Source organism: Hemiscyllium ocellatum, chromosome 16 (assembly GCF_020745735.1).
Source record: "Hemiscyllium ocellatum isolate sHemOce1 chromosome 16, sHemOce1.pat.X.cur, whole genome shotgun sequence".
NCBI lineage: Eukaryota > Metazoa > Chordata > Chondrichthyes > Orectolobiformes > Hemiscylliidae > Hemiscyllium > Hemiscyllium ocellatum.
In genome coordinates, this window is record NC_083416.1 from 32953022 (window position 1) to 32979285 (window position 26264).

Here is a 26264-nt window from a genome sequence, read left to right on the forward strand (position 1 = left end):
ACGAGGTGGGTTTAGTTGATTGCCATACTTGCATGATATAATATGCAGCAATAGCTGAAAATGTGTTGCTGGTTAAAGCACAGCAGGTTAGGCAGCATCCAAGGAACAGGAAATTCGACGTTTTGGGCATAAGCCCTTCATCAGGAATGAGGAGACTGTGCCAGGCAGGCTAAGATAAAAGGTAGGGAGGAGGGACTTGGGGGAGGGGCGATGGAGATGTGATAGGTGGAAGGAGGTCAAGGTGAGGGTGATAGGCCGGAGTGGGGTGGGGGTGGAGAGGTCAGGAAGAAGATTGCAGGTTAGGAGGGCGGTGCTGAGTTGAGGGAACCGACTGAGACAAGGTGGGGGGAGGGGAAATGAGGAAACTGGAGAAATCAGAGTTCATTCCTTGTGGTTGGAGGGTTCCCAGGCGGAAGATGAGGCGCTCCTTCTCCAGCCGTCGTGTTGTTATGTTCTGCCAGTGGAGGAGTCCAAGGACCTGCATGTCCTCGGTGGAATGGGAGGGAGAGTTAAAGTGTTGAGCCACGGGGTGGTTGGGTTGGTTGGTCCGGGCGTCCCAGAGGTGTTCTCTGAAGCGTTCTGCAAGTAAGCGGCCCGTCTCCCCAATATAGAGGAGGCCACATTGGGTGCAGCGGATGCAATAGATGATGTGTGTGGAGGTACAGGTGAACTTGTGGCAGATATGGAAGGATCCCTTGGGGCCTTGGAGGGAAGTGAGGGAGGAGGTGTGGGCGCAAGGTTTACATTTCCTGCGGTTGCAGGGGAAGGTGCCGGGAGTGGAGGTTGTGTTCCCCTCGCCCCATAACACCCTTTGAGGTTCTCTGAATGGTGGTGTGCTTTTCTTCACATGCACCTCATTTTAAGTTATAATTCTTATCAGCAAGATGACAGTGTTAATTTGACTGGTGGAAATGGCATGATGCAATCGGCTTTTGATACAGAAGCAGTTTCACTTTGCATACATCGCAAATGCGTGAAGAAATCTTTGCAAATGAAATGTACCTGAAGCTTGCAAATGCATGCTTCACATATTTGTTTCTTCAATGTCATAATGTCTAGTAGATGTGGATCCCATGTGCTCACTCATCAAAGTGACATTTGATTGTCCAAAGTGGGAATTGTCCAGAAACACATTTTCAGCTCTGATCTCCAGCATCTGCAGTCCTCACTTTCTCCCAAAGTGGGAATTGTCCAAATAGTTTTCAATTGCATCACACATGTAGAGAATGGCAACTAATGACAGGAATCACAGGTTATGCTGGACACTGTCAGGAGCAGTCTCCACCTGGTTTGCAGGTAACCCACCCCTCCCACCAAATTACCATGTCCGCTTTTACATCCTGCCAGCCCATTTCTATCCACCCTCATTGCTACCGAAGGATCTCATGAGTGTAGCAGTGAAATGCCATGATAGATATGGGGGCTAGCAAATACTGGATGTCAATGTCTGCATGAGGCTGGTATCCATGGAGTTGAAATGCTGTTTGCTCCTACACCACATGCAGGTTCTTCAGAGCAAGTGGTGAGTGGAATTCACCAGTTAGCCCGTTTGTATTTCCATGTTAAGTTTTGTCAAAGTCTAGCTTGTTTGGCATATTTGATAACATGCAAAGCTGATTATTAATGAGGTGAGTTGGACTGTTAACAAGGCATTTATCAGCCAATAAACTTTCTTAATGTACAACTTGCTACTGCCCAGCAAGAATCTCACTATGCCGCTTAACATAAGCCTAAAAGATGGAGCAAGATGCTCCCAGTGTTAAGATTGGTCTCACTGGACATCTTGTCTGATTCTGCTGCACATCTCCTCATTGACCACATTGCTCAGACCCCTGTAAGATTCTGCCCACAATATTATTTCCTGACAATAGGTACAGTACCTACAAATTTAACTGAGTTCATCATACAGCAATATTGTAAATTATTAATTTTTGTAAGTTGTCACCAAATTCATGTTTCACTGTTCAAATGTCACAGATACTATTTTAAATTAATTTTTACTTTGAGTCACTATCGTGATTTACATAAAGGTACTGCAGATGACTTGTGTTCCATGAGTTACTTTCATTGAATTGAACACCTTTTTTTTAACAGTTCAGTTATGGTTAATTTTAGAACGTAGCATGTGTGACTCATTATGATTAATTTGAATTCTGCCATTTTGGACTTGTTTGCATTTCAGATGCTGTTCAGACTTTGAAATGTAATGACTATTGTCAAAGTCAAATGATATTGTAGGTAAGTTTATTCAGTCATAGAGTCATAGAGATGGACAGCACGAAACAGATCCTTCAGTGCAACTCATCCATGCTGACTAGATATCCCAAATTAATCTGGTCCCATTTGCCAGCACTTGGTCCTTATCCCTCTAAACTCTTCCTATTTGTGTGCCCATTCAGATGCCTTTTAAAAGTTGTAATTGTATGAGCCTTCACCACCTCCTCTGGCATCTCATTCCATACACACACCACCCTCTGTGTGAAAAAGGTGCTCCTTAGGTCCAAATTAAATTTTTCCCCTTTCACCCTAAACCTATACCCTCTAGTTCTGGACTCCCCCACCCAGAGAAAAAACCTTATCTATTTATCCTATCCATGCCCCTCATGATTTTAAAAACCTCTATAAGGTCACCCCTCAGCCATGATACTCCAGGGAAAACAGCCCCATCCTATTCAGCCTCTCCTGTAGCTCAAACTCTCCAACCCTGGCAATATCTTTGTAAATCTTTTCTGAACTCTTTCAAGGTTCACAACATCCTTCCTATAGGAGGATGACCAGAATTACACCCAATATTCCAAAAGTGGCTTTACCAATGTCCTTCTTCTTTCATTTTGATGACTGAAAATTCTGATTGACATTATCTCACAAACAATCCAGCACTTTTATTGAGAATTTTAAGCAAAACAACTGCAAAGGGACCATCCAGTTACCTCTCAGGTGACCAAACTTTTGGTTATATAGGCGTGATCTTAAAAAAGATCTTTCTTTTTGGTTCACTAGAACTCTTCATGTCTACATGCATCTTCTGTCTTCTTTTATTTTCAGTGCTTTTGGGGTTTAAATAGAATATACAGCTTTTATAAGGGTTCATACACAATGCGGTTCTTGATGTCAGTTGTGTAATGTGTTTCTATTATCTTAGCTATAAAAGGACATCTTCCTATCCCACTGTAATAACTCTCTGCTGATTTTTTAAAAAATGTTGTGATCAATAGTTCTATTCAATTCAAATTGATCTATTTAATTCAGTATCAATGCAATGAACAAGAATAGATATAATTAGCAAGTATCTCACTCATCTGGTTTCTACATAACAAACACAAACTCAAATAAAACAAAGGTGCTGGAGATCTGAAAAAAAAACAGAAATTGCTGGTGAAACTCAGCATATCTGGCAGCATGTATTGGAAGAAAACAGACTCAATGCTACAAGTCCAGTAACCTTTCTTCAGAACTGAAGGAAGTTCTGAAGAAGGGTCACTGGATTCAAAATGTTAAATGTGTTTTCTCTCTTCACAGATGCTGCTGGACCTGCTGAGTTTCTCCGACAATTTTTGTTTTGGATTTACAGCATTTGCAGTTCTTTGTTTTATTTCATTTACTCTGATGACAATTGGAAGAGAATTAGTAGTTATTTTAATATGACCTTTTCTTCAAACAAATCCATTTTAATTAATTATCGATCACTCAGTTTTTACATTACCAAGCTGTTTCTATTTTTCAGTCTGTGCTGTTTTGCATTTAATCTTTATTTACTCCTTTTGTTGTTGGTAACTTTAAAGTATGAGCACATTCTTGGGTTAACAGTGACCTATAAAACTGGATTTTGAAAAATGCTCAACATGACTTCAAATCTAAATATTGTGTCTTGTCATTAAAGTTTATTGCTGATGGTTCAGCTTTGGTTTGGCCATCTTCTCTGTAGTGTAAAGGATCATGCTATGCATTGTCTTTCACACCTAGGCTTGGCTACTATTTGGAGAGCAGCTGGAAAATGAATAGAATAGTTCTTATGTGTATTGCCTTGCATTGTCGAAGAAGACTGAGGACACAGTAGGGAGTGAGATGCCACAGAGCAATAATTACTCATCATGCCAATCACTTTAGGGGTCATGTGTATCAGACCATGCAAGTTGATTGAATTTCCACCACCTTGCATTATTTCACACAGTATGAAACATTGAATTTTGGTCTTAGCAATCATGCGTTTTCGATTCTATTTTCTATCTATTTAACAAAAAATGTAGCTACATATAAGGAGCGAGGTGGGTGATGGGAAGTGACAAACTACCATTGACCATAGAGAGGAAGGAGTAAAGAGAGAAGGATGAAAGGGAGACAGATGAAAGGAGAAGATCTAGAGATGAAAATGGAAGAAAAATGTTGGGAAGATGGATATTTCAGGAGACATGGAGAGTCTGACCAGAAATGGGATGGAGGAGAGAATTGGTAGCTGAATAAGAAGCCACTGGGTAAGTGGAGCAAAGTTGGTGAAGTTTATGGAGGGCAGGTATGGTGCACCCAAATCTTGAAAACAAAAATGATTGTCCTGTGAGCATGAAAGAACGGAGGACAATTATTTTCAATGGAGAGAAAGTCATGAATCTCCACAGGGATGAGGAAAGTGTTCTCAAAAGCTCTCAGTAGTCCTGCTTTCTTCCTAATAGTAGTAAGTAAACAATTTTTGGACACTTATGAATTCTTGCATCTTCTACTTGATCTGAAAAGATTTATAATAATTACAATCTCAACAAATGTACACACATTTTGCCTTGTGTTAATTGTTGTAAGCTGGGTGGTCATTATGTGGTGCACAGTGGAGGGCCAATTTATGATACATTGGTCAAAAGGTTTGGGAGTATTGGGACAGGCTATCAAAGTGCTTCCTTAAAGCGTAAATGGTACTACATCCAAATAATTGCACTTCCAAAATAGATGGCGGAAGAATTTGTGCATGTAGTACTGCTTCAAGTAACACCATCTGAACTTGTTGCTTTGACGGTATCATAGGGTACTACTTGTGTGGCATATGTAACTTTCACCATTGATATAATTGAAGAAACGTCAATAGTAGTGGATAAACAGCACAGTTTGGCTTGAGAGTGGTCTGCAAATCACTAGAAGCACTACTAACAAACCAATTTTCCGCACTTGGTCTTTAGATGAATCTTGAAAAAGTAATTTTCTGTAGTGGAACATTGCAACCCAATAATTATTTATAACATGCAACAGATATTGGGAATCTTACAATGCTGCAGTTTACTATGTGACTTCCTAATTCTATACTGTGAGCATGTGGTCTTGTGGTGTTCATATATCATCAATTTGTATGATTAATTGGTGTTATAATATCCTAAAATGTTCTTGTATTTGTTTTATTTGTTCAAACAAAATTGTCAAATTAAAAAGACCATACATTGTTTCATCTACAATTACTTTGAAACTGACCTCTTTAAAAGTGCAGAATAAAAAAATTGGAAATTACTTAGTCCATTGATTGTATCAAATTATGTGCAATTAGATGTTTATCCAAAAGCTGTTTGGGAGGTTATAAATCTCACATGTTGCCTAACCGAAATAATCTAGGATGAAATCATATAAGTCAATATTGATCAAGTTGAATCACATCTAAGGCTAAACAGCAGATTACCATATAATTATATTTTTACTGAAGCATCTCCTCAAAACATTAGCACATTCTTTTGTTTTAAATGCTTCCTGACTTGCCATGCATTTTAACATTTTCAGTATTTCATATATAAGCTCCAATATTAATTCTGAGGCTTGTTTGATTTTAGCTATGGACTCTAATAAGTGGAAGCCTTGAAAGAACTTCCAGTGCTCTCCTGTATTTTAATATAGTCTCTTAATACTGTTGAATGAGCTGCTTCAGTTGCAGTGAAAATCCACACTGATGCAGTTTCAGGTGGAATATTTAAAGATCAAACCAATGATGGAACTTGGACGAATTAAGAACTTGTACAAAGAGGGGAAGTGTTTGAATTCAATGCTTCGTCTTGATTTAATGATGTATTGTTTAATGTACTGCTGCCTGTGGATTAGCAGGCAGGGAGAGATACTGTTCCCCAGCAACAGAAGAAAGAAGGCAAAATACTGAGGATACTAGAAATTCGAAACCAACTCAGAGAAAGCTAGAAATGTCAGTAGGTCTGGAAGCATCTGTGGAGAGAGGAACTGAGTTAGCGAATGAGATCCTATTTCACTCTTCTTCAGAATAGAAGAAAGAAAGTAGCTGATGCCACAATGAAGCTATGACTGGAGGTGGACCAGAAAATCAATGACAGTTGCATTGTGTTAACATCCTGGATTCCCTGCATCTTGTGTTTTACCCTAAACAGATCAGGGTAGGTCGTTCTTACTTTCCCCAGCTTACCCTACTTTGTCAAGTCTGCTCCTTGTCACTCCCCTCTTTAAACATATCTTTCAAATGCACTTCCCCATCCTCCTTTCTGGGCACTTCTCTTCATCCTGATCTATCTACATACACCATCGCTCACCTGCATCCTTGTTTGATGTCACTCCATTCATTAAAAGCACTGAATCTATCAGTTGGACACAAACCACTGTCGTCACTCAAAAAATAACGCAGCTTTTTCTCCTGCTGCAGGAGCAAGGAGGGCAAAGCAGTAGGGAAATTGAGAAAATCAGAAACAATCCGCAACAGATTTTTCAATTTGCATCTGCAATGATGGAAATACAGATTAGTGGCTTATCAACTTCTCTGGCCTCTCAACTCCCTGGAGACAGAAGTGAACATCAGTGACCTGTGCACCCTGTCATGTGGATTTGATGTTAGCCATGAATGAAACACAATAACCTTCATCATAATCAGTTGCAGCGTTTTTACCTAGGTCATAACTCATTTTTTCCCTTTGCTAAGACTTGCACATGTAATAGGGAGAATGTCAGAGCCCAGCCCACATACATTGGGAATGATATCTTAAAGCATTACATGATATTTTCTTCCATGGGGTGAACAACTTTATGAAACATTAGCCATGGCAACAGAATGAGTCAATGAAGGTCTTGAACATAACTGGATGTCAATATGCTTATCACTCTAAATAGGATGCAGGACGCCTTGATTGTGATCTTAAAAAGACTTGAATTTATATTATCACAGTCAGAAGCTTATGATACCACAAACTACTTTACAGTTATAGAGTCATTGAGGTGTACAGCATGGAAACAGACCCTTTTGTCCAACTTGTCCATACTGACCAGATAACCTAATCTAATCTAGTCCCATTTGCCAGCATTTGGCCCATATCCCTCTAAACCCTTTCTATTCATACACCCATCCAGACACATTTTAAATGTTGTAATTGTGCCAGCCCCCACCACTTCCTTTGGCAGCTCATCCCATGCAAGCATCACCCTCTGTGCGAAAAATTTGCCCCTTTGGTCCCTTTTACATTTTTCCTTTCTCACCCTAAACCTATGTCTTCAAGTTCTGGACTCCCCCGCCCCAGGGAAAAGACATTGTCTATTTACCCTACCCATGCCCTTCATGATTTTATAAATCTCTATAAGTTCACCTCTCAGCCAATTTTGCCCATTCACTTAATCTAACGGTGTCTCATTGTAATTTTACACTTCCATCTCCACTGCTTACAATATCACATAGATATTTTTGAATCAACCCATTATGAGATGTTATTACACACCTCTGAAGCTGGTTGGGACTTGAACCTATGTCTAGTAGCCTAGAGGTGGGGTCAGTACCACATGCCCCAAAGGCTCACAATAATATCACATATATGTTATTTGAAAGTTTGGATTTGTAGTATTTGTAGTATTAGTAGTAAGGTATTAAATGAATAATTACAGATTCAGCACATAGTCACAATCTGCTAATTAGAGTAGCTGTCCATTTTCACTTGCCGCTTTTCACCTGCTTAGCCAGTTTACTAATCAGGTACATAATACAGTATTAAAGGCATTAACTTCAAATTTGTTAATGATGTCTTATGTGTGGTTTTATCAAACTTCCTCTGAATTTCATATACATAATATATCCCTAAATGTTTCCCTGTCCACTCCTCCTTCACTTCTTTGAAACAAACATAAAAGGAGTCCATGAATCCATATTGTTTTTCTTATAGAGTCATCTCAGTCATAGAAGTCATAGAGCCATACAGTCATACAGCATAGAAATAGACCCTTAGGTTCAACCAGTTCACACTGACCATGTTCCCAAACTAAACGAGTCCAACCTGCCTGCGCTTGGCCCATACCCCTCCAAATCTTTCCTATTCATTAATTTATCCAAACGTCTTTTAAATGTTGTAACTGAACCTGTATCCACCACTTTCTCTGGCAGGTAATTCCACACACAAACTACTCTCTGTGTAGAAATGCTGATCCTCATGTCCTTTTTACATCTTTCTCCACCCATCTTAAACATATGACCCCTAATTTTGAACTTCCCCACTCCATGGAAAAAAACCCTTGTCACTCACCTTATCTATGCCTCTCATGATTTTATAAACCTCAATGTGATCACCCATCAAACTTCCATGCTCCAATGAAAAATGTGACTTTCCAGTCTATTTTTATATCTCAATCCCTCCATTCTCATCAATATCTTGGCAAATCATTTCTGAATCATCTCTAGTTTAAGAATACCCTCCTATAACAGGCAGAAAGTGAGAACTGCAGATGCTGGGGATCAGAGTCAAGAGCATGGTATTGGAAGGGCACAGCAGGTCAGGCAGCTTCCTGATGAAGGGCTTATGCCCAAAACATTGATTCTCCTGCTCCTTGGATGTTGCCTGACCTGCTGTGCTTCTTCAGCATCACGCTCTCGACTTCCTATAATAGGCAACTAGAATTGCACACAGTTCTCCAGAAGAGACCTCACCATAGTCCTTAATAGCCTTAAAATGATGTCTTAACTCCTCTACTCAAAGGTATGAGCAATGAAGGCAAATGTGCTGAGCAACTTCTTAATCACTCGGTGTACCTGTAATGCAAATTTCAAAGAATTATGTACCTGACCTCTGGGTCTCTCTAATCTACAAAATTACCAGGGCCCTCCCATTATTTGTGTAAGCCCTGTCCTTGTTTGTCCTTATCAAAAGGCAAAACCTCACATTTACCCAAATTAAATTCCACCTGATACTCTTCAGCCCATTGATCCAATTGATCAGGACCTCTTTGTAATCTTCGACCTTAATTGTTCCTCTATTTCTTAATTCTACCCATAAATTCTCTATTGCCTGGTTACAGCTCTTGTTATATCCTTTCTCATTGAAGTGATTTAATTCTTATTAACTGATACTTCCTTAGCAACAATTTTCCTAATCTTTCCTGTCACTGTAGATATTTAATGTGGTAGATTCGCTTCCCAGTCACACTTTCTTGCAGCCATGTCTCAGTGACAGCTGTCATTTCATGCTTTCATGTTGAATTTGTAAAAGCAATTCAATCAATGTTTCACTTGCACTCCTTATTTGCACAAAGAATGCTAATTTAGGCAATCCATTCTAATCAGTTTTTCAGCTGTTTATGATCAAACTCAAATTTTAATCTCTTTACATCTTTAATATTACGTATGCCTAAACAGAATTCGCCTTTGTTTTAGAACGATTATTGATGCTAAGTTTTCCACCCACATCCTCCTCCAGAATTTTTTAAAGTCCTTCTGAGCAACCTAATTATCCTTTCCACAGAACCCTGGTAACAGCCTGGTACAGCTGGATCCCATCTCACTGTTTAGATCTTTCCTGTTCGAATAATGTTATTACTATTCTGTGAAATGGAAAACTTGTTTCCCACACTACTTCTCCAGCCACTTGTTCACCTCCTCAATGTACTAACCTCTACCCAATTTGCAAATGCCTCAAGTATTAATCCAGAGATGATAACCCTTGATATTTAAGTAATTAATTTAGTTCCTGGTTCCTAGTTCTCTACAGAACTTCTGACCTAATCATCCTTGTGGTTTAGTCCCTTCATTGTCCACATTGACTGAATACTCCTCCAATGTAAAATACCATCTCGAGCCAGTTTGAGAGGTCCCTCACACTGACACCACAGGCAACATATGACCTACAATTGCAATCCAGTTTGCAAAGGATGCCATCTGTTCTTTTAATTTTTGAATTCCCTGCAACTATCACATTAGCTTTCACCTCATCCACAGCCTGCTTTGTACCTCATTCAAGTTTCCACAAAGGCAGGACAATGACCATCTCCAATACACTCCGAAACAGACCCTTCAGTCCAAGCTGAACATAATCATCAACTAAACTAGACCCACCTGCCTGCTCCTGGCCCATATTCCTCCAAACCTTTCCTATTCAGGTATCTATCCAAATGTCTTTTAAATGTGTAATTGAATCTGCATGCACCACTTAGCAAATTCATTCCACAAACAACCCACACTCTGTGTAAAAAAAATTGCTTCTCATGACTTTTTTAAATGTTTCTCCTCTCATCTTGAAATGTGTCCCCTAGTGTTGAAATCCCCCCATCTGAGGGAAAAGACAACTACCATTAACTCTATCATTATTTTATAAACTTCTATCAGGTCACCTCTCAATCTCCTCCCCTCCAGTGAAAAATGTCCTAGCCTAACCAGCCTTTCTTTATAAGTCAAACCTTCCATTCCCAACAACACCCTGGTAAATCTCTTCTGAACCCTCTTCAGGTTGATAATATCCTTCCTATAATTGGGTGACCAGAAGTGGACATAAATTATCTAGAAGAGTCTTCACCAATTTCCTGTACAACCTCCCAACATGACTTCCCAACTCCTACACTCAAAGGACTAAACAATAAAGGCAAGCGTGCCTTTTTAACCATCCTGTCTAGATGTGATTCAAACTTCAAAGAATTATATACCTGAACCCCTAAGTCCCTCTATTCTACAATACCACCCAAGGCCCTACCAATAATCGCATAAGCCCTCCCCTTGTTTGTTGTACTGAAATGCAATACCTCACATTTATCCAGATTGAACTGTAACCGCCATTTTTCAGCCCATTGACCCATTTCATCAAGATCCCTCTCTATTCTTACAAAATCTTCTTCACTGTCTACAATGTCATCAATTTTGATGTCACCCACAAACTTAGTACTCATGCCTTCTATATTCCCATCCAAATCATTTATATAATGACAAACAAAAGAGGACCCAGAACTAATCCCTACAGAACACCACTGGTTACAGGCCTCCAGTCCAAAAAACAATCCTCCACTATTACTCTCTGTCTCTTGTCATTAAGCTAATTACATATCCGATTGGAAAGCTAACTCTGAATCCCATGTGATCCCTCTTTATAAATTGGTCTACCATGCATTACCTTGTCAAAAGCCTCACTAAAGTCCAAATAAACAACAGCAACTGCAGTGCGATCATCAATCTTTTTGGTAACTTCCTCAAAAAACTCAATCAAGTTGCTGCATTTTGGGAAAGCAAATCTTAGCAGGACTTATACACTTAATAGTAAGGTCCTAGGGATTATTGCTGAACAAAGAGACCTTGGAATGCGGATTCATAGCTCTTTGAAAGTGGAGTCGCAGGTAGATAGGATAGTGAAGAAGACGTTTGGTATGCTTTCATCTATTGATCAGAGTATTGAGTACAGGAGTTGGGAGGTCATGTTACGGCTGTACAGGACATTGGTTAGGCTAGTGTTGGAATGTCGCATACAATTCTGGTCTCCTTCCTATCGGAAAGATGTTGTGAAACTTGAAAGAGTTCAGAAAAGATTTGCAAGGCTGTTGCCAGGGTTGGAGGATTTGAGGTATTGGGAGAGGCTGAATAGGCTGCGGCTGTTTTCCCTGGGGTGTCTGAAGCTGAAGGGTAACCTTAATGAGGTTTATATAATCATGAGGGGTATGGATAGGGTAAGTAGGCAAAGTCTTTTCCCTGGGGTGGGGGAGTCCAGAACTAGTGGGGATAGGTTTAGGGTGAGAGGGGAAACATATAAAAGAAACCTAAGGAGCAACATTTTCACACAGAGGGTGGTGCATGTATGGAGTGAGCTGTCAGAGGAAGTAATGGAGGCTGATACAATTACAACATTTAAAAGACACCTAGATGGGTTTATGAATAGGAAGAGTTTGGAGGGATATGGGTCAGGTGTTGGCAGCTGGGGCTAGTTCGGGTTGGGATATCTAATTGGCATGGATGTGTTGGACCGAAGGGTCTGTTTCCGTGCTGTACATCTCAATGATTCTATGACTCTTAAGTTTGTGAGACATGGTTTTCCTAGCACGAAACCATGTTGACTATCCCTAACCATTTTGCCTCTCTAAATCTCCCTGCCTTTTGTAATCACCTCCAACAATTTACCCACAACTGAAGTCAGACTCACAGGTCTATAGTTCCCCAGTTTCTCCTTACAACCCTTCTTTAACAAAAGCACAACATTATCCACCTGCAGACATCAGGCAGCTCACCCGTAGTTATAAACTTATGCAAATATTTCTGCTTGGGGTCTCACAATTTCTTCCATTACTTTCCACAATGTTCTTGGATACATTAGATCAGTTCCTGAAGATTTTTTCATCTTCATTTATTTTAAGACTTCCCAAATGTCCTCTTCTGTAATGTGAACTGTAGAGACAAACTAACCACTCCCCCATGACATTCAATGGTGTTACCATCACTGAAACCCCACAGTCAAAATCCTGAGGGTTACCATTGACTAGAAACTCAGCTGAACTCACCACAGAAGCACATTGGCTACAAGAGCAGGATAGAGACTAGGAATACTGTGACAAGTAACTCACTTCCTGATTCCCCAAAGCCTGTCTATTATTTAAACGACACAAGTCAGGGATGTGATGGAATACTCCCCATTTGCCAGAATGGGTGCAGCTCCAACAACATTCAAGAAGCTTGACACCATCCAGGACAACGCAAGGACTGGCATCACAGACATATGCATTCTCTCCCTCCACCATCAAGGCTCAGTAGCAGGAGTATATACTATCTAAAAAATGATTTAACAAAGAAACTTACCAAAGATCTTTGGGCTGCATCTTCCAAACCCACAACCATGTCTATCTAGAAGGACAAGGGAAGCAGATACATGGGAACACTGCCACCTGCAAGTTCCCTCCCAGCTACTCACTATCCTAACTTGGGAATATTTTGCTGCTCCTTCACTGTCCCTGGGTCAAAATCCTGTAATTCCCTCCTTAAGGGCATTGCAGGTTAACCTACAGCAATTGGACTGCAGCAGCAGTTCAAGAAGGCAGCTCACCACTACCTTCTCAAGCGCAAAGTTAAAAATCATATAACACCAGGTTATAGTCCAACAGGTTTATTTGGAGACCCTAGCTTTCGAAGCGCTGTTTCTTCTGAAGAAGCAGCACTTCGAAAGCTTGTGCTTCCAAATAAACCTGTTGGACTATAACCTGGTGTTTTGTGATTTTTAACTTTGTCCACCCCAGTTCAACACAGCACCTCCAAATCATGAGTTCTCAAGGACCGTTAGGTTTGTGCAATAAATACTGTCCAGCACAGTGAAGCCCATGTCCTGCAAATGAATAAAACAAAACTCTTCTAATTTGATCAGGTTGCATGTAAAAATGAATATTAATTATTGTAAAAGCAAAGAAATGATATGAAACAAAATCAGATTATAAGGTTTCACTTTCATAATGAAGAGAATAAAAGAAAATATTCTATTTTTATGCATAGTTTCTGTGAAACTTCAGAATTCCTCTTGGCACAGCGATTTGTGATTGATTTTTATTCAAAATATTTACAAGAATAGAATACTTATGTTTTTGTATGCTGGCAACTTTAACAGTGTGTACCCATTTTCTGTCATTGAAGTATCTGCCATGAATATTGTACTTTTTTTGATCATATACTAGAATTCTAGAAAAGATAGGCCTCTTACATCAATATATAAAATGAATTGGGTTATTTCATGGGTGATTGTAAGAACACATTATAGACCATGTCTTTTTAGACATTTGCTGAATGTCAACATTATTCCATGTAGTTTCCTTTCCTGAACACTAAATATTTAGCAAGAATGACTCCCTTATAAAACTAATGATCTATGAATAAGATTCAACTATATATTATGCTCCAATGTTTGATTTTTGGGGATATATACCTTTGAAATAAAAAAATTCTGGTCTGTCTGAATGACCCAAAACCTTTGAGTACATGAGTAAATTAATAAAGGTTAGTAAAGCATATGGGTTCCTGAGCTTTATCAATAAAGGCATAGACTACACATGTATAAAGCACTGGTTGGCATATCTGGAGTACTGGATTGAGTTGTGGACACCACACTTCAGGAAGGATGTGAAGGCATTAGAGTTAGTACAGAAGAAAGCTCAAAGGAATGGTTCTTGGGGGGAGGAACTTGCATAGCTTCGAGAATTGGGGACTGTTCTTCTTGGAGAAGAGAAGATTAGGATGAGGTTTATGAGAGGTATTTAATATCATGAGGGGTCTTCCCGTAATGATAGTGGCAGAGTATGGAGAATGGGAAACATTTCTGGCTGTAATCACTGCTCATTTTTTTGAGGTATTTTTGGTGCTGGAGGTGATTTCCTTGAATTCCAGGAGCAGCAATTACTGTTTTATATGCTGTTGCATTGTTTTGGAACTTTGGGAAAAAAAAGTCAAAACAACAGCAGTTTTAAAAGGGAGAAGAACAGACAAAGGAAGCACATGGTGAGGACAGTGCAGGAGTGAGAGAGAACCTGCACAGTTACTGCCTTTGCTGTTTTTGAATTCATGTGTCGCTGGACATCGGAGTGCATCTGGGAAAATTAACAAACAGTGAATTTCATAACTGATCTTGGAGGAACCTGTTTGGGCGAAGTTCACAACACAGAATCAGATAAGTTAATAGTTGTTTTAAGTGTGTCCAATAGAAAGGGTGCAGTAGTGAGTAGAGTGGGTTCTTTCTTGATTATATATCTTTGGAGATATGTCTCTTGATTAAACTTAAAATATAAGCCATAACTATTAATTTAACCTGGGGCAATATTTTCTAGTGGAATAAGATAGTGTTATTTTCTGGGTCTGTAGATTGTAAACGAGCAAAGATGGCCTTTAGTACAGTGATATGCACTTCTTGTCAGATGTGGGAGTTTAAAGAGAGTTTAAGGGTCACTGTGGATTATATCTGCCATAAATGCTGTTGGATGCAAATCTTATCAGATCGAATGGTTCGGTTGGAGAGACAGAAGCGACGAGGAATTTGCAACAGCAACAGTATGTGATGGATGGCAGTTATAGGAAGAGGGGAATGTCTCAGATACAGTCACATAGATGGGTTAACTCCAAGAAAGGTAAGAGAGGTAGGCAGCTAGTGCAGGAGTCTTTTGTGGATATTCCCATTTCAAACAGGTATGTTGTTTTGGAAAATGTAGGGGGTGATGGATTCTCAGGGGAACATAGCACGAACAGCCAGGTTTCTGGTACTGAGACTGGCACTAATGCAACGAGGGGTATGTCGGCTTCCAAGAGATCAATTGTGTTGGGGGATTCTGTAGTCCGAGGTACAGACAGATGTTTCTGTGGCCAGCAGCGAAGAATCAGAATGGTGTGTTGCTTCCCTGGTGCCAGGATGAATGATGTCTCAGAGAGGGTGCAGAATGTTCTCACGGGGGAGAGGGGTCAGCAAGAGGTCATTGTCCACATTGGAAGCAATGATATAGGAAGGGAAAAGGTTGAGATTCTGAAGGGAGATTACAAAGAGTTAGGCAGAAATTTAAAAAGGAGGTCCTCAAGGGTAGTATATCTGGATTACTCCCAGTGCTACGAGCTAGTGAGGGCAGGATAGGAGGATAGTGCAGATGAATGCATGGCTGAGGAGCTGATGTATGGGAGAAAAATTCACATTTTTGGTCATTGGAATCTCTTTTGGGGTAGAAGTGACCTGTACAAGAAGGACAGATTGCACCTAAATTGGAAGGGGATTAATATACTGCAGGGAAATATGCTAGAACTGCTCAGGAGGATTTAAATTAGTAAGGTGTGGCACCCAGGGAGATAGTGAGGAAAGAGAGACTGGTACAGTTGAGAACAGAAGCGAGTCAAACAGTCAGGGCAGGCAGGGACAAGGTAGGACTAATACATTAAACTGCATTTATTTCAATGCAAGGGGCCTAACAGGGAAGGCAGACGAACTCAGAGCATGGTTAGGAACATGGGACTGGGATATCATAACAATTACAGAAACATGGCTCAGGGATGGGCGGGGATAGAAAGGGAGGCAAGTGAGGAGGGGAGTGGCATTTTTGGTAAGGGATAGCATTACAGGTGTGCTGAGGGAGGATATTCCCGGAAATACATCCAGGGATGTTATTTGGGTGGAACTGAGAAATAAGAAAGGGATGATCACCTTATTGGGATTGTATTATAGTCAGAGGGAAATTGAGAAACAAACTTGTAAGGAGATCTCAGCTATCTGTAAGAATAATAGGGTGGTTATGGTAGGGGATTTTAACTTTCCAAACATAGACTGGGACTGCCATGGTGTTATAGGTTTAGATGGAGAGGAATTTGTTAAGTGCATACGAGACAATTTTCTGATTCAGTATGTGGATGCACCTACTAGAGAAGGTGCAAAACTTGACCTACTCCTGGGAAATAAGGCAGGGCAGGTGACTAAGGTGTCAGTGGGGGAGCACTTTGGGGCCAGCGACCATAATTCTATTCGTTTTAAAATAGCGATGGAAAAGGATATACCAGATCTAAAAGTTGAAGTTCTAAATTGGAGAAAGGACAATTTTGACGGTATTAGGCAAGAACTTTCGAAAGCTGATTGGAGGCAGATGTTCGCAGGTAAAGGGACGGCTGGAAAATGGGAAGCCTACAGAAAAGAGATAACAAGAATCCAGAAAAAGTAAATTCCTGTCAGGGTGAAAGGAAAGACTGGTAGGTATAGGGAATGCTGGATGACTAAAGAAATTGAGGGTTTGGGTAAGAAAAAGAAGGAAGCATATGTTAGGTATAGACAGGATAGATCAAGTGAATCTTAGAAGAGTATAAAGGAAGTAGGAGTATACTTAAGAGGGAAGTCATAAGGGCAAAAGGGGGGCATGAGATAGCTTTGGTAAATAGAATTAAGGAGAATCCAAATGGTTTTTACAAATACATTAAGGACAAAAGAGTAACTAGGGAGAGAATAAGGCCCCTCAAAGATCAGCAAGGCGGCTTTTGTGTGGAGCGTCAGAAAATGGGGGAGATAATAAATGAGTATGTTGCACCAGTGTTTATTGTGGAAAAGGATATGGAAGATATAGACTGTGGGGAAATAGATGGTGACATCTTGCAAAATGTCCAGATTACAGAGGAGGAAGTGCAGGATGTCTTGAAACACATAAAAAAGTGGATAAATCTCCAGGACCTGATCAGGTGTACCCAAGAACTATGTGGTAAGCTAGAGAAGTGATTGCTGGGCCTCTTGCTGAGATATTTGTATCATCGATAGTTACAGGTGAGGTGCCGGAAAACTGGAGGTTGGCAAACATGGTGCCACTGTTTAAGAAGGATGGTAAGGACAAGCCAGGGAACTATATACCGGTGAGCCTGACCAGTGGGCAAGCTGTCAGAGGGAATCCTGAGGGAGAGGATGTACATGTATTTGGAAAGGTAAGGATTGATTAGGGATAGTCAACATGGCTTTGTGTGTGGGAAATCATGTCTCACAAACTTGATTGAGTTTTTTGAAGAAGTAACAAAGACGATTGATGAGGGCAGAGCAGTAGATGTGATCTATATGGACTCAGTAAGGTGTTCAACAAGGTTCCCCATGGGAGACTGATTAGCAAAGTTAGATCTCATGGAATACAGGGAGAACTAATCATTTGGATACAGAACTGGGTCAAACGTAGAAGATGGAGGGTGTTGGTGGAGAGTTGTTTTTCAGACTAGAGGTCTGTGACCAGTGGAGTGCCACGAGGATCGGTGCTGGTTCACTACTTTTCATTATTTATATAAATGATTTGGATGGGAGCATAAGAGGTACATTTAGTAAGTTTGCAGATGACACCAAAATTGGAGGTGTAGTGGACAGTGAAGAAGGTTACCTCAGATTACAACAGGATCTTGACCAGATGGGCCAATGGGCTGAGAAGTGGCAGATGAAGTTTAATTCAGATAAATGCGAGGTGCTGCAATTTGGGAAAGCAGATCTTAGCAGAACTTCTACACTAATGGTAAGGTCCTAGAGAGTATTGCTGAAGAAAGATCCCTTGGAATGCAGCTTCATAGCTCCTTGAAAGTAGAGTCGCAAGTAGATAGGACAATGAAGAAGGTGTTTGGTATGCTTTCCTTTATTGGTCAGAGTATTGAGTTCAGGAGTTGGGAGAACTTGTTGCGGCTGTACAGGACATTGGTTAGGCCACTGTTGGAATTTTGTGTGCAATTCTGGTCTCCTTCCTATTGGAAAGATGTTGTGGAACTTGAAAGAGTTCAGAAAAGATTTACAAGGATGTTGCCAGAGTTGGAGGATTTGAGCTATAGGGAGAGGCTAAACAGGCTGGGGCTGTCTTCCCTGGAGCGTGGGTGGCTGAGGGGTGACCTTATAGAGGTTTACAAAATTATGAGGGGCATGGATAGGGTAAGTAGGCAAAGTCTTTTCCCTGGGGTGGGGGAGTCCAGAACTAGAGGGCATAGGCTTAGGGTGAGAGGGGAAAGATATAAAAGAGACCTTAGGGGCAACTTTTTCACACAGAGGGTGGTACGTGTATGGAATGAGCTGCCAGAGGAAGTGGTGGAGGCTGGCACAATTGCAACACTTAAGAGGCATTTGGATGGGTATATGAATAGGAAGGGTTTGGAGGGATATGGGTCGGGTGCTGGCAGATGGGACTAGATTGGGTTGGGATATCTGGTCGGCATGGATGGGTTGGACCGAAGGGTCTGTTTCCATGCTGTACATCTCTATCACTCTATGACTCTTTGTAGCCAGAGCTCCTCTGCTCTCCAATTCCTTTTCCTCCTACTTTCTTTTATTGCCTTTTGCTGCAGTTTTTCTTCCACCTCATCTCCAACTTTTAACTTCTTAAAGTACCTACCTGGAGGGAATGGAGAATGGAGTGCAAGGAGCTGAGTCACAGGAGCGAACTGTGGCTGGAGCAGGAGCAAAGCAAACATGGGCTGAGTCCCACAAGCAAACCATGGCTGGGGTGGGACCAGAGCGAGCGTGGGCCAAGCTGGGAGCTGAGATGCTGCCAGAGCCTGAAGCGGGAGTAGAGTGAGTGTGGGCCACGCTAGGAGCTGAGATGCCGCCGGAGCCTGGAACAGGAGCAGAGCAAGTGTGGGCCACACTGGGAGCTGAGATGCTGCTGGAGCCTGGAGTGAGAGCAGAGTGAGCGTGGGCCAAGTTAGGAGCTGAGTTGCTACCCAGCCTGGAACAGGAGCAGAGCGAGTGTAGGCCAAGCTGGGAGCTGAGTTGCTGACACACCTGGAACGGGAGCAGAGCAAGTATGGCCTGAGCTGGGAGTTGAGTCACTGCCAGAGCCTGGAACGGGAGTAGACTGAGCACAGGCTGGCCGGGAGGGACGAGCCCTAGAGGTGGATCTTATATGGAGGCCAGTGCATAGAGACAGCAAGGCCTCTGTTCAGATACCCGGTGCGCATGGACTCAATGGAAAAGGACTATAACTTGAGTACTTTGAAGACATTCTCATTCTGGACTTTTAAACGATGTATTCCCATGCCTGTCTTGTCTTTACACTATTTCATTGCTGTGACAACACCTTAATTTTCTGAACCTTGGTACCCTGTACCTAAGATGGTGTCAAGGGGTGACATTACAACCTCCACTGCACTCATTTGAGTACATGTGAAAATAACAGCTATTCTGTTCTAAAGAGGGCGGATCAGGAGAAATTACTTCCACTGGTGAAATAGTTGAAAACCAAAAGACAGCAATTTAAAATGATTGGCAAATGAAGCAAAGGAGCATGATGAAAATCATTTTTTTAAAGCAGAATCTAGCACTACCTGAGATTGTATCTGACGTAAATTCAATAGTGGCATTTGAAAGGAGAATTTCATCCAATTAGAAAGGAAAGACATTGCAGAGATATTATCTACATTGGATGATTAAGTTTAGAGACATCATGGGGGGTGAGCAGCCTTCTTTTGTGCTGTAACAATTCTATGACATTTATTGAAGTAGTGCTGCACTTTTTGGACTGTAGGAGGAATCCCACTAAGACACAAGGAGAAAATGCAAACTCCACACAGACAGTTGCCTGAGGCTGGAATTGAACCCAACAGCAGCAGCAATGCTAACCACTGTGCCATCTTAATGAAGGTCTCATTGATGTTTTGGTCGATACTTATCTCTCGATTATCATCTGAAAAACCTAGACACTTGTGGGAGCTTGATGCCTCACAAATTGACTACTAAGTTTCTCCTACATTATAACCAATGACATTTGAAATGCAATCATGCGAAGCAGTTTTTGATGTCATTGTGACAGCTGCTACATAAATAAATGCAAGTCTTTCTTTTTAAAAGGAGGATTGGTCGAGAGATTTTCACACCCATACCAAACAAGCTGCAAGAAGTCCACTGTGGAGGCATCTGGACTGCAGTGCTCTGACCACAGTAACATGAATGATTTGGGATGGGAATTAAATTTTTTTAAAGACACTACTGTAGCACATTGCTGCTGTGTGTAATTTAAATTGAAAATCATGCTGCAATAAAAATAAAGAATTCATGAAAATTAATATGCTTAATGGAAAATGAATATGTGTCGAACAGGAGGATGAAGAAAATTTTATGATCTTCTGAAATAGGGAGAATAATTTGTTTCTATGATCATTTTGATTTAATAGTTTTCCTTTTACTGGGTAATTTAAAACATGTCCATTTGCTTTATACTTTAGCATTTCTTCTTTTCCTTTGCACCCACTTCATTCGTATTTATTTCATACTTTGATTTTTTTTCCAATTATTTTGTATTAATTTTTTTCTTTTCTTTTTCTATTTCTTTGTTTTCTATTTTATTTCTATAATTTTGCTCATTTTGTATTTGTCTTTTCATACTTTACTTTTTAGGACTGCTTCCTTCTCACTAAAGTATCCTCTAATACAGGATTTGAGTATAGGAATATAGAGCCTTGGTGAGGCCACACTTTGAGTATTGGTCTCATTGTCTGAGGAAGGATATTATTACTATTGAAGTTAAAAATCAGATGATTGAATCACCTGAAATCACCTGATGAAGGAGTAGCGTTCTGAAAGCTAGCGTGCTTCCAATTAAACCTGTTGGACTATAACCTGGTGTTGTGTGACTTTTAACTTACTATTGAAGGAGTCCAGCGAAGGTTCACCAGACTGATTCCTGGGATGTCAGGGCAGACATATGAAGGACTGGATTGACAGGGCTTGTACTCACTGGAATTTAGAAGAATGAGGAGGGATCTCATAGAAACATATAAAATCCTGATGGAACTGAACAGGCTAGATGCAGGAAGAATGTTCCCGACTTTGGAGAAGTCCAGAATGAGGGGTCACAGTCTAAGAATAAGGGGCAAGCCATTCAGGACTGAGGTAAGGAAAAATTTCTTTACTCAGACAGTTGGAATGTTCTCCCATAAAAAGCTGCTGGAGCCAGTTCATTAGATTTATTCAAGAGGGATCTGTACATTGCCCTTACAGCCAAGGCGACTGAGAGGTATTGGGAAAGGGCTGGAATGGGATATTAAGATTGCATGATCGGCCGTGGTCATATTGAATGGTGATGTAGGATTGAAGGGCTGAATGGCACCTATTTTCTATGCTTCCCTGTGTCTAATAGCCTACATATTCCAGGTACATCAAAGTTTTTCTGCAAATCCTATTTATCAATACGTGAGTTTCTCTTTAGAAATGATTCCTCTGATTACAAATACATCAGGACTTCGAACTTTATCCCAAGGAAATTGACAAATGTGTTCAAATTCATTCTTTTTTATGTACAATTTATATTACTTACCCAACAGCAGCACCACCTTTGAGATAATGGCATCATGATGAGAAGTCCTGAGAACTCTCATAAACAATAACACAAATTGCTGTAAAAGCTCAGTCGGTCTGGCAGCATCTGTGGAGAGAAATCAGAGTGAACGTTTTGGGTCCAGTGACCCTTATTCAAAACTGATGGTAGCTAGGAAAAAGTTTTTTTTACGCAGTAGATAGAATGAGGTGAAGTTGGAAGGAGTAAACGATAGGTGGAGATGGAGCCGAAAGAGAAGGAAGAAGAGTTGGACAGACAAAGAAGTGGATACCTCTGATTTCTCTCCAAAGATGCTGCCAGACTTGATGAGATTTTTCAGTTATTTCTGCTTTTGTTTCTGATTTCTAGTCTCTGCAGTTCTTTGTTTTGTTTTTCTGAGAACACTCATTCTGTTTACCTGTGACAAGACTGAATGTTCTATATATAGCTGTTACTTTTGAACAAATGTTGCTAACTTGTGAATTGCTGACAGCTTCAGGTTAGGGCAATCAATATTTGAATCCAGTGAATGTATTCGGTCAACGGAACAAAAACATTTATACCATTATTCAAAAATAGACATGTTAGAAATGTCTTGAATTAGTGATTATAAATGATTTGATCTATCTGTCATTATGGAACGCTACTTGGGTGAAGAGCAAAACCAGTCATTAATTATTTTATGAAGAACAGTGTAGGATGATATAAATCAAATATTTCAGCTTTATTATTTTTCCTTCTGATCAGAAATGCAGACTGCAAGATGAGATAAGCACCAAACTGAACTCAAAGCCCAAAGTGATTCAGTTGACATTTAACATTTGTCACAGCGATATCTTTACTTAAAGTAGATTCTGCTGTAGACTATTGATCCACATATTGTTATTCATCTTCTGTTTCAAAATAACCAACTGACCATAATTATTAACATGTTGGCAAATGTAATTCAAGTATGAATATATTGCTTCTCCCAACACATTTGGTATGCTTTGTGTTATTGGTCAGAGTATTGAGTACGGGAGTTGGGAGGTCATGTTGCAGCTGTACAGGACTTTGGTTCAGCCACTGTTGGAATATTGCCAGCAATTGTAATCTCCTTCCTATCGGAAGGATGCTATGAAACTTGAAAGGGTTCAGAAATGATTTGCAAGGATGTTGCCAGGGTTGGAGGATTTGAGCTACAGGGAGAAGTTGAATGGGCTAGGGCTGTTTTCCCTGGAGCTTCGGAGACTGAGGGGTGACCTTATAGTTGTTTATAAAATCATGAGGGACATGGATAGGATAAATAGACAAAACTTTTCACTGGGGTGGGGGAGTCCAGAACTAGAGGGCATAGGTTTAGAGTGAGAGGGGAAAGATATAAAGAGACCTAAGGGGCAACGTTTTTACTCAGAGGGTGGCATTTGTATGGAATGAGCCGCCAGAGGAAGTGTGGAGGTTGCAACATTTAAAAGGCAGCTGGATGGATATACGAATAGGTGGGTTTGGAGGGATATGGGCCGGGTGCTGGCAGGTGGGACCAGATTGGGTTGAGATATCTGGTCGGCATGGACAAGTTAGACTGAAGGGGCTGTTTTCCTGCTGTACATCTCTATGACTCTATGACACTATTTACTAATTCATTTTAAATTATCAGTTGCAGAAGGTTTTGTCATGAGACGTTTGATCCAGAAGCCACGGGCACTGTTGTGGGGATCCAGGTTTGAATCCTGCTATGTAGAAAGTGGAATTCAAATTGAATAAAAATCGAGAGTTAAGGCTCTAACGATGACTATGAAAAGGTAGTTGATTGTCGGGAAGAACCCATTCGGTTCTCTAATGTCCCTTAAGGAAATCTGTCATCTTTACCTGGTCTGGTCTACAAGTGACTCCAGACCCACATCAATATGTTTGACTCTTAACTGCCTTCTGGGCAATACATGCTGGCCTGGCCAGTGTCGTGCACATCCTGTGAATGTATTAAAAAGAGACTGGACTGTATACTAGCTTTAACAGATAGCTACAAACGTTCACAAATTTTGAAGTTAATCCAATTATGCTGCCTGCTAATTTTCTAATTCATCTGGATTTCCTGCATCATGTACTTGCTTAGTCTTGTGTCAAATTCATTTTCTATTAAAGAAATCACTTGTATTCGTGTGTAGTTTTCACTAAATTAGTGCCATTGCCTTTGAAAGTCATGCCAACTATCAAATTATTGAAGCAAATTGAATCCATGGATGAATCCTTCAAAAATTCAGCAGAATATATACCTTTTGAACCTGTCTGAGTTCAGATTCAGAATCGAAGTTCAGATACCATTCTTGCAAATGGGCTCTAACCATGGTTTTGTATAATTGCAGCATAATATCTGCATCCTTATACACCAGTCCTCTAGCTACAATGGCCAACGTACCATTAGCTTTCTTAATTACTTTTGATGCCTGTTTGTGACAGTTTCATGAAGCAGAACTTCCCCATCCTCCAAATCTCTTTGGACATTGCTGTATTTAACTTCGTAAACTTAACCATCTAGAAAGTACCCTGCATCTATCCTTTATCAGTCCATCTGCCACAGTTTTGCCTATGCACTCAGTTTATCAATATCCCTTCATCCATGCTATTATCTGTACCATCTACAATGCCATTTAACTTTGTGTCATCAGCAAATTTAGTTAGATGAGTTTCTGTTCAATTATCCAAGTCATTAATAAGTAATGTGAATAACTGAGGCCTGAACATAGATTCTTTGGGACATTGCTAACGACATCCTGCCAAGTCATCAGCAATCACTAATTAATGGGTATGAATGTCCACCCAGGAGATTCTGTGTGACTAGTATGTAGAGTATGGGGTTATTGAAATATATTGATCAGGAAAACAACGGTCGAATAACTCCTACCACTTCACTGGAACAGGAAGTCAGTGATGTTGATATCATTACTGTGTATTTAGAATAAGAAGTCAGTATCTAAGTTTCCAATAGGTCTGCGCTGTCCTGATGCCATTGGTCACTATTGTGCCTGCAACATGTGGCTTGCTACCCTTCTCCGTTTGACCCACTTGCTGCCCTACATTGCTCATGGTTCTGCTGCCCCTTTCTGTTTGTCTCCTGTGCCACTGCCTTGGCCCCACATTGCATTCTGGTTGCCAATCCCCTGCTCCATTTAGCCCCCTGCCCCACCCCAGGGTTTAGATTACCACTTGCCTGATTGCTCAGCTTGCTGCCCTGTTTGGCATTGTGAAAACTTGAATACTGGACATTAAGTTGGTGATTGAGATCTCACAACTTCCACACAGCAGAGAAACATTTGAAAAAAACCCCACATTTTATCGTGTGATCATAAAATTGTTGTTAAAATAGCTTCAGATTGCTCAACGATATGGATGACCTTGGAACTCCCACTTTGAGGGCATTGGTTCAAGATGGCAGCTCACCACCACCTTCTCAAGGACAAATAGGGATGGGCATTAAATGGTGGTGAGTCAGCAATGCTCACATCCTACAAATGATTTTAAAAATCCTAAAATTTGACGTAACAAGATACCTGTGGCATCTGTGACAATGATACTGCAGGCTTTTGACCGCCTTAGTGATGAGTGTACCCTTGTAATTGCAGTGGTAGCAAACACAGCTAAATAAAAAAACTGAAGTAAATATTTAAGCAGTTAACATTAAGGATGACAGGAAAGATGATGAATCATGATTGCAGCTTATGGTTCTCCTGGATGTCAGTGTGATCCAGAAAAGCATGCCTGCTGTAAACATTCTCAGATGACTTCAGTTCAGAAGTTATGAATGAGAAGCCAAACTACAAACACTGCAACACATGTGGTACAGGGGAGGTTGCCTGTACAGTTTCATCACAGACATTAGGAGAGGACGTTCTGATTAGTCCTCTGGTTAGGGCATGCAAGGGGACAAAGAGGGCAGGAGTGCAGAATCTTCAGCCTTTGCAATTGTTCAACAAATTTGAAGACTTTTTGAGCTTGGTTGGATGGCAGTGAGGCTGCAAAGTGGATGAGCTAACTCATCATAGGGCTGTTAAGTAGATTAGAAAGCTAGGTAATGGTGGAGAGATGTCAATGTTAATCAAAGATGGCATTTGTTCAATAGCTGGAGATGTCCTTGGTTCAGGTAATTAGAATATAGGATCGACAAGGTTCCTCATAGTTAGCAAGGTTAGATCTCATGGAGTACAGGGAGAACTAACCATTTGGATACAGATCTGGCTCAAAGGTAGAAGACAGAGGGTGGTGGTGGAGGGTTGCCTTTCAGAATAGAGGCCTGTGACCAGTGATGTGCCATAGGGTTTGGTACTGGGTCCACT